This window comes from Eleginops maclovinus, chromosome 11, assembly GCF_036324505.1.
Source record: "Eleginops maclovinus isolate JMC-PN-2008 ecotype Puerto Natales chromosome 11, JC_Emac_rtc_rv5, whole genome shotgun sequence".
Lineage (NCBI taxonomy): Eukaryota > Metazoa > Chordata > Actinopteri > Perciformes > Eleginopidae > Eleginops > Eleginops maclovinus.
The window spans coordinates 4,849,203-4,865,950 of record NC_086359.1 but is presented as its reverse complement, the minus strand read 5'-3'; the positions used below and the strand labels follow the sequence as shown (position 1 = coordinate 4,865,950).

The window sequence follows — 16,748 nt, the reverse complement described above, 5'->3', positions numbered from 1 at the left end:
AGAACCCAACCCGTGCACATGACAGCAGAACGTCACAAGTTAGGGTCTCAGGGAATGAGAGAGGTACAGATTGCTTTTTCTTTTTGTCCGGCCTTTTCCTGTGCGGCGATCACCGGCTCACTGTGGCCGAGACTGGAGCAGACAATGGCAGCTTGCTCGCTCGTTGGCTTTGTGCTGTACCCTAAGTCTCAATTCTGACACTAAGTCCAGTCTGATTTGGTAAGTCGGGTCCGCATGCACCCGACGCTCATGATTTAGTTCATCAATAAGACTTTACAACACAATAGACATCATGGTCGAATACCGATACACACCGTAAATCACAAGCAGGAGTATAAAACTGAACACGTATCAACTTATTGCGAGGTAACACACACATGCAGCTCCTGCTTGTCCTGTAGGCACCACTGAATGGCCACACACACCCAGACAGACAGCGTTTTATCATCACATGACGCTCACAAGAATAGCTCTGCCTGAGCATATTCCGGCCTGCTGCCACAGCCATGGGCAAATCATGGCACGATAAAAGAGAGTATAGCATGTTTTATTCTTCACTTTACATGCCGAAATGCTGCACCGTGCACACGCGCAGCGTCAGACGACGAGGACAGCAGCAGACAGAAAATGGACTGCCGGATTAGAACAATCCCCATTCTTTCGCTTAAAATAAATAAATAAATAAATAAGCTTCTTACAACTTACATTCCCTGTGAGATCTCCCATCTCCAGGCCAGGCAGGCTTGTCAGTCCTCTGAGACCGCACCTGTCAATCATGCGGCTCTGACTGTATGGAGGGAAAGCTCATTCGTCATGTCGACAGAATGAGATGTGACTGCCCGCGAGATGAAGTGCAGGAGGAATAGGAGGATGGGAGGGTGACGAGACGAAGAAGAAGAAGAAGAAGAGAGAAGAGGAAGAAGAGAAGAGGAAGAGAAGAAGATAACTCACCCAGCTGACCGTGGTGGCTGCCGCAGTCCTCTCTGTGTGTCTGCGCCCAACAGAGGAGGGGAGGCTGCGGCCAGACAAAATGGAAAGAGAGAGATCTGTGAGAGAGAAAAGGGAGCTGGAGAGAGGACTAGAGGAGAAGATTTTAGTGCTGCTAGCTCAGGCTTTGTTGAATGGATCACACGGACTAGCACATAGGGCTGCTGGAGCAGATTGCTGCTGCTGTCTAGCCGTCTGCTGCTCAGACATGCAAGACTGTACCATGTGCAGCCAGCAAGAGAGAGAGGGAGCGAGGAAAGGGAGGCCAGACGAGAGGTGAAAGGGGTAAAGCAGGTGAAATATAGCAAAGGTTTAAAAGAAAAGTGATATGCATGACCTATGGAAGAAAGAAGCCATTGTGAAGAAACATTAAGCAGCAACAGAAAACCTGAAAGCTTCTTAAAATGTCTGTCCTGAATAGAAATGCACTGCAGTTGGAACTGGTGTAAAAATGTCATGCACAAGGGGGGGAAAAAAGAGCAGATCAATGGGCCTGCACCGGCTACATGCTTACTATGCAGGAGAGCATGGAGGAAAAGACAAATGAGAAGCAGAGAGAGAAAGAAAAGCAGGAAAGAGTAGAGCAAAAGCAGCATCGATGCAAGGTAAGAGAGCCTGAAGCATGCTACAGACAATCCAATAAAGTCGACATGTGCCTGAAACTGTGCCGCGCACATCCCAGAAGAAAGACCAAACACAGATCCTGTTATTACTGTTCGAAAACTAGCCACAGTGAAGGGAATAATAGGAAGGAATCGCCTGTTGCTGTAGTGCCTTTATCCGCTGCTACTCACCCCTCTGCCTCCATGTGACACTGCTACCCATCGGTCTCTCTCCTCTGTCTCTCTGTCTGTCCGCCTCCATCTGTCTCACATTTTCTTTCTGCTCTCGCTCGCCGCGTTCCTCTCACTGTATCACACCTCTCTGTCTGTGTCTGATCCTCCGTATTTTCTTTCCCTCCTCTGCCTCTGCATGCTTCATGGATTGCAGACTCGAGTCCCCAGGGCAGAGAAACTGTAGAGCCTCTGCTTCTCCCCCCCTCCCCTCCCTCTGTCTGTTTCACACAGCATCGAAAAAACAGCACAAGCAGAGCGGGGGGAAAAAGAAATAAATACCATCCATTCATTTCCTCCCACAGCTGAAATCACTTAGACTCTAAAGGCCTGCTAAATGCAGAAAGGGAGAGATAAGGGAAGGTGGTGAGGGAGGGAGAAAGTGGCAAAGAGCATACAGTAGAAGAGAAAAGAGGGAAGGCAAAGAAAGGCAATCACATTTTTTATCTTACAATGTCTCTTTTCAAGGTCCTTTTCATTAAAGGAGAGAAAAAAAAGAATCCTTCTCCAGTCGGCAAGTCCGGTATTCTGCTCCTGTCTCTCTCCCCCTCTGTGTGTGTGAGAGTGACTGGGTATTACAGCGTGTGTTTCATCGAGAAAAAAGGAGGGTGGGAAGATCGAAAGGAGGGAGTAAGAGAGTGAAAACCCAGTTCAGGGAGCGGTAATTAAAAGGAAATGTAACTGGAAGCCTGGCAGTGTGGCAGTCTTATACTTTATCGGTGTTTTAGCCGCTGTAAGGCAGCAGGAGAAGTCTCGTGAAAAAGGGACGACGGACAAGATGGTAGGAAAGCGAGACGAATGGGGAGAAGAGGGATTTAGCAGAGCAGGGTTCCTCTGACGGACAACAATGGGCTGAGATCAGTGACAGCAGAGAAATTGCCTGTGTGGTCCAAATACTGTCCCCCTCTGCCCCTCTGCTGGTGACTGGAGAGCACTCTCCTTCATTTCTAGGTCACACACAAACCCATGAACACAACCTCATGTACATGTTTCTCTCTCAACATAATCAGAAATCTATGTTTTGTTGACTCTATTCTTCTCTCTCTGGGTCACATGCTGTTTCCTCCAATCACATCACATGCACTTCATTGAAGTGAAGGCTCACATAATCTGACTTTTACAAAAATGCTTTTCTGTCCTCTCACTTCCTCACTGACGCTTACAGTCGGCCACACAGAGCTAACAGGACTATTTAAAGACATTTTTAATGAAGACAAAAACTACACTTAGATTCCACAATGAGGGAGTGGTGTGTGTGTGTGCTGGAGGGGGTCACTAGGGAGAGCTCCTCTATGCTGACTGTAACACACTACCACCATGGCCACAACAGTCTTGGGATGCAAATTAAAAACACTTTGCTTGTCCAAGGAAAAAGAAAGCAGGGTAATTACGCACTGAAACAGCTTCAGAGTGAGTCACGCTGTCTGTACTGTAACTCTCGTGCTGCAGAAGCTGCCCCGCACTCAGGGCCCCCGCTTCATCCTGGCCCACAGAGCCTCTTTACTCCACCTCCACCGAACCCGGTGGCCTTGGGACAGGGAGCGAAGAGTTTAAGTGGAAACAGTCTTTCATCATCAAGCCTTTCCACGCTCTGCACATCTGCACACTGCACTACGGGCAGACCAGCTCGCCCTCACAGGCATCCACTGCCGCACTTTGGATCGGTAAAACACCGCCCAAGAAACACACTTTTATGGTGTACGAATAAAAGATGTAGCAGGAATCATTTTACTGGAAATTCAGGAAAAATATGTGCATAATTTCCAGCAAACTGTTCGTACTTACACAAATACTGAAAAATGTTTGTGTGAATGTTTTTGTTTTATTCAACGTATTTTCTATTTGATTTTAAAGCGTCATTTTGTTTTATTTGTACAATATGTCCATGACAGGAATCCAAACATCTAGGGGTATAGAAAATGTAGTCTCCAATAAAGGATCAATATTTAAATATGACGATGGGAAACAGCTCAATCTGAAAAAAGCAATAAATCAGCGAGCTCCACGTCGCTGTCAGGCACCTCGAAGATTTCAGGACTCGGTGGTTTCTGGGTTTGAGGCAGTGAAAGTTGTAAATGGCTGTTTTGATCACAGCAGTGTCTCTACCACATCACTGCGCTGAGGAAATATACAGTTTAGGTTTAGTGAAAGTGAACTTTGTACGTAATTGGCAGCCGAGACCGTGCTCTTCCCCCTGCGGCTGCGTGGTGTTTCCCTTCAGCGGCGTCTCTCTTTCATTACAGCGGCCCACAGACCTCGCTGCAGCAGCATGCCTCTCCCCCAGCTCTCACCCCCTTGTTGTCCCCCCCGAGACTGTTTTAAATTTGTCTCCCAGACACAAACAAAGTTATTTGGGCACCGATGCTATTTTGCAGACTTACATTTTTTTATATAACTGTAAAAAGGTTGTGCAAAACAAAAGCAGTTGTTAAAACTTGAAACATTTCACATGAAGCCATCTGAAATAAGTCAGTGCCCAGCGTAACATCGCACAGCCGTAGGATTGGTGAATGGATCCATCAGAGTGCGGAGTGTGGTGTTTCCTCAGGGAAAGCTAGGAGGCTGTACAGTTATCTCCTGTGGTGTCACTCTGAACTATACAACCTACTACCTCAACCTGCGGAACACCGAAGCTGCACCGTGGCTGCAAGATGGATCAAATATATCATGCTGAAAGACATTTTACAGCATCTTGTAACAGCAAAATAAACAGATTGTGATAAAGACTGTGAACACGATACTGTATAAAAGGTGTACAGCTGAAAGATGGGGTTGTTTGTTGCCTGTTAATCCATTGATACCATATCTGACAAATCAATTACACGCACACATCCTGAAACATTGCACTGAAACAGTCCTGTTCATTTATATTCAGCATTCAGCATTGAGCCATTGGCCTTATGCATTTTGTGGGGAAAATGGATCAAAAATATCTCATTAAAAGACATTTTATAGTATATTCTGGTAGCGAAAACCCTGTACCTTTTTAAGAAATGCTGTACAGCTAAAAGATAGGGTTGACGTTTCCTGCTAATTGATATCTAATTTTACAAAAGCATCCTGAAATATTGCCCTGAAGCAGTCCCTGTGCATTTATATTCAGCACTGAGCCATTGGTCTTATGCTTTGTTGGGCAAAATGCTTAACAAATATCGAATTAAATGACATTTTACAGTAAATTCTGGTAGTGAAATACATGTTTCTTGATATAGATTATTAATAATTTACATTTTATAGGAATGCTGTACAATTAAAAGATAGAGTTGATGTTTCCTTCTAATTGATAGCATATCTGATTTCACAAAAGCATCCTGAAATACTGCACTGAAGCAGTCCTGTTCTTTATTTTCAGCACTGAGCCATTGGCCTTATGCCTTGTTGGGCAAAATGGATCCAAAATACCTAATTAAATAACATTTTACAGTAAATTCTGGTAGCGAAATACATGTGTCTTGATGCGATACTTTACATTTTTAAGAAACAATGCACAGCTAAAAGATAGAGTTGATGTTTCCTGCTATTTGATATCAGATTTTACAAAAGCATCCTGAAATATTGCCCTGAAGCAGTCCCTGTGCATTTATATTCAGCACTGAGCCATTGGTCTTATGCTTTGTTGGGCAAAATGCACAACAAATATCGAATTAAATGACATTTTACAGTAAATTCTGGTAGCGAAATACATGTACTCTGATACGGTGTATTTCTAAACGGTGTACAGCTAAAATATGCTAATTGATAGCATATCTGATTTACAAAAGCATCCTGAATTATTGCACTGAAGCAGTCCCTGTGCATTTATATTCAGCGCTGACCCATTGGCCTAATTCAGGTATTTCCCCTGATATAGTGAAGCTCTCCTACTCTGGGTGGGGTCTCTTTGTAAAGACGAGACACGTGGGGTTTGGTTAGGAGAAAATCCTGCCATGACAGGGTGTCTGTTGTTCAATTGTCACAAGGAGAGCTGGGTGCTGTAAACGGCTTAGTGTAAAGCCACTACAGTGAGGAAGATAATTGCAGTGTTTCTCACAGACAGACAGAGGGGGGGGGGGGGGGGGGGGGGGGCAGGTGCTGTATTTGCCAGGAAGACACATACCTATAGATACGAGCTTGTGCAGCCAGTCACCACAAGTTCGGATCTACGGGTTTGTGGCAGCTGACAGAACCCCGCCAGGAGCAAACAAGGAAAATAAAACAGTGAAACAGGAAGTCATTCAAGAATCTCATCCGATAAATATTCAGCATAGCACACCAGAAACAACCTTCAAAGTATTACGTCTATTTGTAGTTTTAATTGCTATTATATTTAAGGAATAAATCAGCGCCTGAGTAAAATAAAGTTCGGATTAAATCGGACATTTCTAACGTGGCTGTGATGCAGATTTCCAGTTCGTATATCTTTGCGAGGAGAGTTTGGAAATGAAATCATGGCAGACTGAAGTCCGGAGCACATGGTTGTTTTTGTTTGTGTAACCTACTGATAACATTCTTCCGAGGTCACTGTTTGTTTTTAACGAAGTCAGACGGAATAATAAACTGTGTGTTGTTTTATTTGCGGACATAAAAATGCAAAATAGCAGCTAACGAACGACCTAAATCCAGAAAACACATCATTGCTGAATAAAGGCCATTTGATGCTGCACGATTTTTTTTAATAAAATATCAGAATATGAATACAAATGTCCCAAAGCCTTGAGGAGATCCTGTGTATTCATGCTTTTGTTTTCTTGTAAAAATGAGCTTTCAATCGCTTAGAGACGACAAGTTGAAATTATTCTGAAACAGGCTCGGAAATCAAACAAATTGCGCCTGTAAGGACACAATATTTGATGCCAGCTTTATATTTAAGTGGAGCTTAAATAAAGTCTATGCAATTATTGAATAAATGTACATTGTGTGTCATAAAACTTCACATTTCCAGCCATATAAAAGACATCTACTGTGAAATATCCTCAGGTAAGGTGCGGGTTAAAAAAGCAACCCGGAAAGAGCTAAAAAAAACTATAGCAGGATAAATTGCAAACGTACCAGCAGGGCTTCGGTGGTCAGACTGGATCAGATGGACTCAGGCTTCAGGAGGAGTGTAGGCCAATGCTTCAGCATAAAGCAACAAACCTATAAAAACAGAAACAGAAATCATCAAAAAACAGACTGAGGACAGAACAGGAACAGATCAGACACCGGTGCACACACACACACAACACGTGGTAATCCAAGCATACCCTTAAAACATTTCGAAAAACTACATTCACTACAACAGCGATTCAATAACAGTTTGAAAAAAAGGGGAAATAAAAGCAAAAGTAGGGCGATAACATCCCATCGTTGTGTCCCTGTTACGCCCTCCTAACTCGTTGTCCAGTGCCCATTTTTTCCGGGGTACAAAAACCTCGAATCGCCTTTAAAAAAGGTACGGCAAGAGAGGAATGGCAAAAGGTTGAATGCGGTAAGATGTGGATGAGGAGGAGTGGCAGCGCAGGGCTGGAATTTGTGACCAAGCAAAGGAAAGGGTGGTGTTTTCTTTTTTTTTTTTGGTGCTTCATTCTGCCTGGCTTTTTTTTTTTTGGGGGGATCCCAGCAGGATCCTTGGCGGCAGCTCTGTCCCTTCTCAGTGCTGCCAAAATGTAGACATATCCCTTTGTCTTAAACTCATCAAATCAAATTTAGATATGAGAGAATATACACAACTTAAAAGAAGAGAGGAAGGAAGGGTGGGGGTGGGGGGTGGGGGGGGGGGCGAAAGAGCCGGACAACCAAACTAGAGTTATCAGAGAAAAGGAAACAGCGTGAGTGAGAGTGCACAGCGAGGAGAGAGAGGCTTAGCAGCAAGGGAAACAAAAATTCATTACGAAAAAAAAAGTCGAGATGGAAGAAGGTTGTTTCGCGTCAGATTTTTTTTTTTCTCTGCAAACATATTATCTCCCAAGAGCGAGCTGCAGAGCGTGTCTTCCCTGCTGTAGCCTTACCAAAGCTATGCCACGTAGTGAGAGAGGGAGAGAGAAAGCAGCCACTTTTTCCTCTCTCCAAAATGGCTGAGGGCCGGGGAAGAAAGCAGAGCAGAGAGGAAGAGAGGAGCTCCCCGTCCTGCTCCGGGGAGGGCTGGGCGATTCAGCCAGCATCTCTACCCTTCGGTTCCCTCTCCTCACTCGTGCCCTTTGTCCCATTAGCTGTCTTTTAGCCCGGGCGTACAGCTGTGTTGTCAGTCCGTCAGCAACTGTACTCGGCCCGGCACGCAGGGGAAGGCTGCGACTGTAACCCAGTGTGGCTGGTGTGGCTCAGTGTCTCTCCCACATGCCCACATCCTGAGGCTCCACATTGTGTTATAACTTGTCTTCCTCAAGCGATTTAGGTATTCTAGTTCATTGTATATTTTCTCTTACGTATCCATTTTAGTTGAATTTTTTCTTTTGTGTGCCAACGTCATCAAATCAACACATTTCCATTATGCCATTTTATCAAACCACTGTACTGCCTTGGCTCTGCCGTACATAACACCCTCACTTTTGACCTCATGTATACGTTCGATCGATAAAACTTTCAGGAAGTGTACCATTCCCGAGGATTTACCCTATGGTATTTAACCTCGGCATCAGGTAAACAGTTCTATAAGGGAGGCTGCAGTCAATAGCACTTGTTTTATACCGGACTTTCTCAAGGTTCTCTCCGTGAGCCGAATCTATTCATCGTATCTTTGTCCCTGTGTGCCCTGAAAAGCTCTGCAGATTCAAGATGAGACCAAAGATCATGTAACTTAGGAACTCAAACGAATCATTTTTTGTTAGATGGACACGTGATGGACTTTAAAAAGCACTGCATACAGCAGGGCTTCAGCGCTCAGGCTAGAAGATTCATACGACAACAAACTAAAGAAATGTTTCAGCAGGGTACGATTATTTTACGTGAGCCCACTCTGGTTTTCCCCATTAAAAGAACCCAGGGGTGGGGGAAACCCACTTCCGCACACTTGATCCTGTTGTTCTTTCTTAACAGCGAAAGGCTTTCTGTGTGAGACAGTGCCGTTCTTGTTCCCGGTAGAGTATACAGATGTGGGTTTCTCACTGTTTTCACACAAAACACTCCTCATTTACAAAATATGTCCAGCCTACATATGAGAAATGAACCCCACGGTGAGGTAACCTGCACAAACAAGGCTCTTTTTCAGACGGTAAAGGCGGTTTTTTGTGTCCCACACCAGTAAGAAGCTGCCCTTCGAAACGGTCCTCAAGAAAGACATGATTATCGACCCTGACTTCTGACATCCGGAAGAACAATACGTTCATTTGTAAGCAATTCATAAGCAGTTAAAAAGTACACAATAAGCTGCAGAGTTTGCCATATTCATATCACCTTAACACATCGAGTCATTGATGTATATCAGCGTGTTGGTATTATGAAAGGACAAATGTTTAGTTCAGGACATCGGGTGTCCTGGAGACCAGCTTTGCCCTAGCATGCCAATGGGCCGCTGTCTGCTCCATGGTCACCACTTGAATCTAAATGAACAGATTTGACTTTCAGGATATTGCCAAGGAACCCTGTCACAGTGCCGCCACTGAAAAAGGGCCTCTCCAAAACAGAAGGTTGGGAGAAAAAAAAAAAAAACAACAGAGCGACCGGCATGGGCATAACCCCAAGCCTCTAACAAGGTAACCCCTTAAAGGCACCCTCAGAGCCTGGGAAAGAGGGGACGAGACAGCAGGCTGCCAGGAACGCAAGGAAAAATCATTGCTTCTTATTTTGAATATGACTTTGATATATTTGAAGGGGATAACACGCAGAGGAAGACAGGGCTGAGTAACAAAGAGTAACACTGTGTCTCTTAAAGGCTAGGGGAGTAGCAGATTACCCCGGGATAATAATCCTAATAATAAAAATAATTCAGAACATTTATTTTTACATTACATATATGATATATCAGACATGTAATACATCCCTACTGTGGACAACACTCTCAGGAATAATTTAGGATGATTACCCAAGGACACAACGGCATGTTGACGGTCTGAGGACCGACGCACTGCGCCACAGCCGCCATTATATTATGTATCAGGATACAGGAAACGGAAACTGTACTCCCTCACAGAAACATTATACAAATTAGATTTAGTACACTGAAAAGAAACGAGGATTACTGAGATTTTAAATACAGATCAATATAGTAGAAATGGTTATCATTAAGGCCACTATCACTGATTTTGATCCTGTTTTTTATTTACATTTTTTAACAAAAGTGTTGTAATAAATGTATTAAACTAAAACAGCATTTGTAAACTACCCTGTCTGGACTATAATTGGATTTTCTATACTAAATATCGTGTCTAATGTGTGTCTTACATATTTAATATTAGGTAAAACATCCTGTTCATTTTAAATGTATTTGCATTTGATATTGGGGTAATCCAAAATTCAGAGAAAGTAATCAGGTCACTTTTATATTTTGATACTCACATTAGATTCATGATTTTAGTTTTACAGGTAAGTAGTAGTAATTGTAACGGGATACATTTTTAAAGTAACCCCCCCAAACCTAATCCGGTTACATGTAATCCGTTACTCACGAAGCCTGATCACCAGACTACAGTATACCCGATAAATCAGAAATGCTTTTTCGTTTTTATTTAAAAATTGTTGTTTCCAAATTATTTGAAAGCACTCTTTCTTTTTTTAAGTTCTTGAAGCTCGTATTTTAAACACTCACTTGAAGATTTCATGATGGTGTTGCAAATGACAAGGCTTAGGGTTAGGGTTACACTTAAACTTGATTAATTCTGCCACTTAAAATCGTCAAAGCAATAGTGTATTAATGGAGGCTCCATTTGCAAATCAATCCATTTGGATCAGTGAAGGAAACTGCTTATAATAACTCAAACGCTAAAGCAAGATGTGTATATTATTCGCAGGAGAGGCTACACCCAGCTACCCTCGTCTCCTAAGGTCTTAACTGCTCGTGTTCAGGCTGTGGTTCACTGGAACAGAGCGACTTTGGTCAGCTGGATATTTCCAAAGAAGAAGCAAGTCCAGTAGTGTTCCTCTTTCAGAAGTGCATCTCGTCTAGGAGTTTCTTAAATCCTTATCGAGAGCGGACAAGCTACGTTTTGAAAAAAGGGCATGGTTTTATTATCCGAGGAACCCAAACCTACACTTCCACCTCTGAGAAGTCAGAAACAAGAAGGCTTTCTGTCGAAAATAAAAACTGTAAAAAAAATAATAATAATGGGAAGAAACATTCAATGACAAGCGGTCCCACAGGGAGGGAATTTGAGTTAAAGGTATAAACGTGGTATTATAGTACTCCATCTATCACTTCAAAACAGAGCAACACTTAAGACTGATGCTCTGGATTGTTGGGGTGCTTCCCTCACTTATGCACTTTGGGACCTTCCAAAGATCCTGGAGCTCTGGAAGGATCATGAAAAGGAGATTCAACCGCTGCTGGTCATTACCTTCCCTATGGATCCAGCACTTAGCCCTAACCCTAACCCCAATACTGGGTATACCGACCCAGATAGAAATGCGATTTTCTTGCTGAGAATTCTGCTTTGAATAGCAATATAAATGATAACCGCTTCCTGGCTAAAACCTCAGCCCCACCAGCATAATGCAATGGAGACACAACAAGTCACCATTAATGCAGGAGACACCATAATGCTATGTACAGCTCTTCATCTATTAGATTTTTACTCTTTTTTCCAATATTTTTATTTTATTTCACTGCATTTTAGGTGTTTTTTTGATCAGGGCAGTTTCTGGAATATAAAACTATGAAAATAATTATCACCAATGATGATGTATGTCTTAAAAATGTCCCAAAAAGTAACGAATGAATGTATCCAGGGTACGATCTCCTCATGGTTTTAGTAGTATGTCTGAAATAAAGTAAAACAAAGCGGTAAAAGTACACCTGGTTATATTTGTAGTGTGGGGACGATGACACGTGATAATATGACGGTTCTGAATCACTCAGAGTGCATGAACTCATGATCAGGATCAGTTTAAGGTAAAGCCATTCGAAGAGATGCAGCATTTTGTCGAACAAAAGGCATTTAGAGTCTGGAAATGTTTCTGCTCACTACAGTACGAAGCGGACATAAGGACAGTGGATGTTCCCATCTGTCTCCCAACGCTCTGCAAGAGGAACACAAAGAGAAGAAGTGTGCTGTTTATGAAATAAGAAGGGGTTTTATAACGGTTACAGGTGTAGAAATCATGTAGGTTAACCTCACACATATGTACCTGCTTCCTCATGTGTTATATTTAGAGACATATTATCCTTACAACAGACAGAGGTGTTTATTTCCACAGGCTTCCTGTAGATTGTACCTCCATGTTCAGCCCTGTGCAACAGAATGACTGTTTTAAGCCGACTTTGTAGAGCAGATCTATTTATTTCAGCACCTTTGCTGCTTGATGTTTTTCCTCCATTTTCGTCCTCTCCCTGCTTTCATCGCAGCCATCTCTTGCAGTTGCTTGTCCCTCGCTGTTCCCTCCTCTCTCTTCCCCCCATCAAGTATTCTGCTCACGCACAACTGCGGCACCCTTTCTCCAGTCCTCCCCATTAATCCACACCACAGACATCTTGGCCCACTGTCTCGTCTCCCTCTCAACGTGCACTCAGAAACTCTCCAAGTCTGGCCCATTTCAGCAGAGAGCATTTCTCACAGGCCATGAGGCCCAACAGACACCCCAGAATAAATCACGTTCTGCCTGCCTCTGAATACCACTGATTAGAAAACGTGAGGCGGCGTCCAATTCAGAGGTTATATCAGGATAAGAGGCGTCTGATTCTGTCTCACACACGGTATATAACCTGTATGTTTAGCCACGTCGGACATTATTTTAGCAGGAAAAACTGCAGAAACAAACGGACAGCTCGGCCCTGCTTCTGTGAGGACGCTGGCTTCGAGTCAGAAAACAACTTAATCTCGACCGCTGGAGATAAGGCTTTATCCGCAGCATGCTGTGCTTACTTGACAAGCTTTTGATGAGTGGAGATTAGCCTCTTTTTTGGGGGGGGATCGAGGATGAATTTATTTGCTTTTTTGCAATAGAAACACCTAAAAAAGTCGTATTTTCAAATATTTATTTTTCCTCTAAAACATTTAATTTGATTGTTGATAATGGTGTCATATTGTGCAACACAGAAGAGCCCAGCTGAAACCATCCTCTAAATTAATAATGAAGTTACCCTTAGTTTTCCTCTTGACACTTTCACAGGAATGAAAATTAATTATTTATTGAAATGATTATGTTTTCCTAGAACTTCTGAAATGTGACGGTGTGTATTTCCTCTCTTAACAGTATTATAATCTGCGTTCTTCAATAGTTAGCATGTATCAAAAGGAGTAAGACAAATATTCCCCAACAACTGAAACTGTGCTTAACAGCATTTGTATAATCTCAATATAAAGTTTTGCATCCCTTATAGTATTTTTAACGTTGCTGCAGTGTTTGACAACACACCGGTAAAGTGTGTTCCTCAGAGGCCGAGCACAGAGGGAAACTGTGCATTGTTTCTAAGATGCTCTCCATACGTCGCTGAGAGAGGAGCGGGCACAAAGACGTAGCGGGGGTAAGGCTGCAAGAAAGGAGACAAGATCTAATTACTGTATTAATTACTTAATTCCTATTCATCTGCAGGATCCACTGGCTGGTACTAATCACTTTAAGAATGCAGCCAAATACTGAATATTAACACGTCTTCCATGACAGGAGTGAGCCGGGGAAGCAGGAATTAAACCACGAGACGTGCAGAAGAGGAGCAGCGTTTCTTCTTTCTTTGAGAAGAGCACCTGTTCTCTGCTTTAATGCCGGCGGTGCACAGTGGACACATGCAAATGGATAAAAACTGTATTTGCAGAGAGCAAAAAATCCCGGGTGGACCGTCAGTTTACCCCCCCCCCATCTTCACTCTCTGAAATAAGGGCCCAAGTTAAATTGTACGGCGGCGCTTTGAAATCGCCCACAGCGCCTCATCAGCCACCCTCCTCTCTTGCCATTTCTTTCTTTCTCTCACCCTCCACTCCTGCCATTTCAGACCCTTATTTCCCTGCCCTCCCTCCCCTGCCACCCCCCCTCCCTCTCTCATTCATTCAGTTTAATTTTGAACTCTGCACTGGTAGACAGGCAGAGAGGGTAGCTCCATGGTTACCTGGCACCCGGCCATCTCATTACACTGCCAATTGATTCTGGCCTGCCGCCATGTCCGCTGCCTGCCTCCCCCTCCACACCCCCTCACCCCCCCAACACCGTCCTCCACCCTCTCTGCACCCCAGACTGTCTGCAGCAAAGCAGATTTCAGAACACACAGGAAGGAGAAACAGCTTCACTTGCACGCATCAAACTTAGCCGGCGTTTACGCACCGCTGCGCACATTACCAGCACAAACAAACACCAAGTCACATAAACAGCATGAAAAGCTTCATTCAACACAAAGAATAAGCACTATATTCCATTACTCCTACCCCCTTCGTTTGTATACGAGCTAATGTGGCTGGCTAAAACACCACATGAATATTATTGAAAGGTAAAGATGAGAAAGAAACCGAGTATTCCTCCCAACAATAAAGACTTTCTACATTATTCATTGTCATTTATCCGTTAAATCCGAGTCTGGAGATTAAATTTGGATCCAATTAAGATGAATAATTGAATCATTAATTGAATTTTTCTCAAAAAAAGCATCCGGAATCCCCTCAACTCTTGCGGACGTGAATGAAATTGTTATTCAAGGATAAAGAGCCGAGTTGAGTCGAAACAAAACACAGCCTCGAATGACACCACAAATAATGATGCTCACTTCTCAAAACATTTATGGAAAACAAAAGCAAAACAAAATGTTGTAATTGTGTGAGGAAACTGAATTTCCTGCACTTAATGCAGGGTTACATTGCACTCATGCCTTTACACAAACCAACGATGCAAAAATAACTGTGATAGTAAGAGCTCAAACGTTATCAGACTCTCAAGTTATTTAATCTGACCATGATTTATTTTTCTAAAAGGATGATGCAAAGCCAGCTACTCAAAGTCCACCTCAACACCACAACGACTTCTATTAAACTAGACTATAAAACAAAGAAAGCTCCTGTAAAGTCACCGATCGATTTCTGAGGAGATGACTTAAAGCCTGGATTTGGGTTTCTGTAAAACTCGCGACAGCTTTTTATTTCACTTTCTGATTAAATTCCAGGTAATATTAGAAGTAAGTAGTATTTTGTGCCTCTACTGTGACATTTTTAAATGCTTTGTATTAAAAAAGTGCATGTCTTTTCACCTTCTGTCTGAAATCAGAGCCCAGTTTGCTCTGATTGGTTTTACTGGCCGGCTCTGTTTTGATTGGTCAACCAATTAGAGATGTCCCGCCCCTTATCCTTTCCAATACAATGTGTTGGACTGCTAGCCAATACATGTGTGAGTGAACATAGTGATGTCATTATGCTACAGAAGTAAACAAAGGAGTCCAATGGAGGTGTTTCCGGAGGATGCAAACCATTTACAAGCACAAAACAATATATACCAAACAACCGGAAAGGGAAACCCCCGGAGAGCCTAATAAGGCCTCTTTAAATGGCCATGCAACTCACAGCCGTTATGAACCAAACAGAGCCCTTACAGTGAGTTAGAATAATATCACAAGTGTCTTCCTCAAATTATTCTGCAGCTTGGAGCCGAAGACGTCGGGATCGATGTCTAATGATGACTCATCTCACCCTGTGAGACTTTCAGTCGGTGGCAGGGAGAGAGTAGGGGCGGGGTCACTGCGGAGACTTCATCTTACACAGCATCTGTCTAGGTGTGCCTCCATGATTTGCCTCCGCCGCTGCTGGCAGATGCCGGGGTCTTGGCCCCTGGTTCATGTGGGATTTGAGAGGATCAGGAGTCAAAGGGATCATGAAGCCATATGACAGCGCGTCTACTGGGCCTTCGATATCTCGATTTTCTGCCGCCATTTTTTGGAGTAACAGTGTAGTCATGGTCGTTTTTGGTTCAGGGTGAATTGTGGTTACAGAATACCCTGAATTTATTTGATGCATCTCTAACACTTGAAGCCTGAACTCACCGATGCTCATTTACTCTACTGCTGATACTCAGATATTCAATAGATACTCAATATAGGATTTTAAAAAGGCGCCATCTTTACTTCCGCATTCGGCTCCCCATTCCCCTTTTAGTATAGGTCCAAGCCCAGATAAACTCTATATTCTATCAGTAAATTAAATCTACTTATGCGAGTTGTTTGACAGAGATATTTTCAGAACGAGGACATAAAGGTTTCCAAAAATCTTTGAAACATATCTGTACTGGAGGGCTATTTTAAGTACATATTTTCAACCATAACCAAAAAATACCAGAGTATAAACTACCATAAGAAGTCCTTTTTTAAATAGCTTTGTTGCCAGGCAGACAATATCCAGCGTCGTCCATGCATGCATTACTCAAAAGTATGCTAAATCTAATCAGTGCAAGAGTATTTAGAGTGCTCCCCGGAACATCTGCAAATCAAACCCAATCAAAAGGTGCTCTTTCCTTCATTTTAGCAGGTTCAAGCACTTCATTTGGGATTCAACCTTCAGAAATTATTGAAAGTATGTTCTTACTGTAGTCACTGTCAATATCCACAGCAACATGTACTGCAATTAAATCTCTCAGGGCATTTTCTAGCATAACTAAGGTGTCAGGATGTTGTGAACACGGATGCTTTTACAAAATAGCACCAAACTGTATCGGCTAAACAATCATTATTTGCATTCCAATTATTTACTACAAGCACCTGTTGTATCCTATTCTTTTACAGCTTTAGAAATAGTCGCACAGATTCGAGCCACATGTCACTTTGAGATAAATTCATAATTAATTTCAACTTTACTACTGGTTCATCTTTAAAGAAATCAAACCACAACAAGGTCAAACTGTGCCAATCATTGCCTT

General features: G+C 42.8%; 1 protein-coding gene across 1 annotated transcript in view; it reads right to left on the bottom strand.

The window, feature by feature from the left end:
- The window catches only part of snx19a (sorting nexin 19a), an 89,922-nt gene that overhangs the window by 44,200 nt on the left and 28,974 nt on the right, over positions 1 to 16,748 (bottom strand). Inside the window, 1 exon segment of the mRNA XM_063894282.1 lies at positions 6,849 to 6,935. The gene's annotated coding sequence lies outside the window, so the exon portion shown is untranslated.